Genomic DNA, 1511 nt, shown 5'->3' on the forward strand with positions numbered 1-1511 from the left:
ATTGCACAGGTAACTAAATCCCGCCCCTTGTCCGCCTGACATTAGAGCTATGCGAACACACCTCTTCTCCACTGTCGGATGTGACTTCCCTTTTAAAGTTCAAATGTGGGTTTCGCGGGAATGTGGGTGATTAGAATTGATGTATGCAAATTTTTCATGTCATTTTAGATCAGGAGTCCCCAAACTACGGCCCGCCAGCGTCCAATGTCAACAATGATCATCAAGAAATTCTGATACTATTATAATTTGGCTTTCAAAATGCTAATAAACCATAAAGATGGCATGAAAATATAAATTTCAATGTATGGTTATTGTCATTTATATATATATATATATATATATATATATATATATATATATATATATATATATATATATATATATATATATATATATATATATATATATATATATATATATATATATATGTAGGTGTGGGAAAAAAATCACAAGACTACTTCATCTCTACAGATCTGTTTCATGAGGGGTTCCCTCAATCATCAGGAGATTTTAATGGAAGCATTCACATACAATGGTTTATATAGAGCACAGAGTGGGTGGGTACAGGCAGGCGTAGGGTGTATGTCCTCAATGTCCAGTTCGGTTGCGATCCGCTTATTTTCCAGGTGGATGTTCTGTAAAGTGTTGGGTTGCGCATCCACGCAAATAACTCCATACTCATCCACAACAGTACACCATGGCAAAAAAAGAACAATTCAACATTTGACGTTACTATGGGGAGTTTTGACGGAGCAGAAACGTGCGAACTCGTTGGGAGTTTCCTCCTCTCCCAGCTTGCTAGCCTCAACCTGAACCTTGGTATTTACCGTGATGATGGACTGGCAGTGTGCCGCGCCTCGCCAAGGAGCAGCGAGAACACCAAGAAGCGCATATGCCAAATCTTCAAAGAAAACGGCCTACGGATCACGATTGAAGCCAACAAGCAAACCGTCAACTTCCTCGACGTCACTTTCAACCTGAGAAATAACAGCTACCAACCATTCACGAAACCCAACACAACACTCCAATACGTGCACTATGACAGCAACCACCCACCCACCACCACGAAAAGAATACCTACCGGAATTAATAAAAGGCTATCGATGCTGTCATCTAGCAAAGCTGAATTCGACCAAGCAACCCCCCCGTACCTGAAAGCACTTGATGAAAGCGGATACAACTTCACCCTCACCTATGAACCCACCCCAGGAAACCAACCAAAAAAGAGCAGAAAACGAAACAACATCATCTGGTACAATCCGCCATTCAGCAAAGACGTCTCAACCAACATCGGCCGCAAGTTCCTCACTCTGATCGACAAACACTTCCCCAAAGGCAACACCCTAAGAAAAATATTCAACAAGAACAACATTAAATTGAGCTACAGCTGTATGAATAACATGCAACAAATCATTTCAAACCACAACAAAACAATTGCAAAAGGACTGCCTACCCCTAGACTAAACGACTCTGAAACCAATAATGAATGTAACTGTCGCAAGAAACCTGAT

Source organism: Nerophis ophidion, linkage group LG01 (assembly GCF_033978795.1).
Source record: "Nerophis ophidion isolate RoL-2023_Sa linkage group LG01, RoL_Noph_v1.0, whole genome shotgun sequence".
Taxonomy (NCBI): domain Eukaryota; kingdom Metazoa; phylum Chordata; class Actinopteri; order Syngnathiformes; family Syngnathidae; genus Nerophis; species Nerophis ophidion.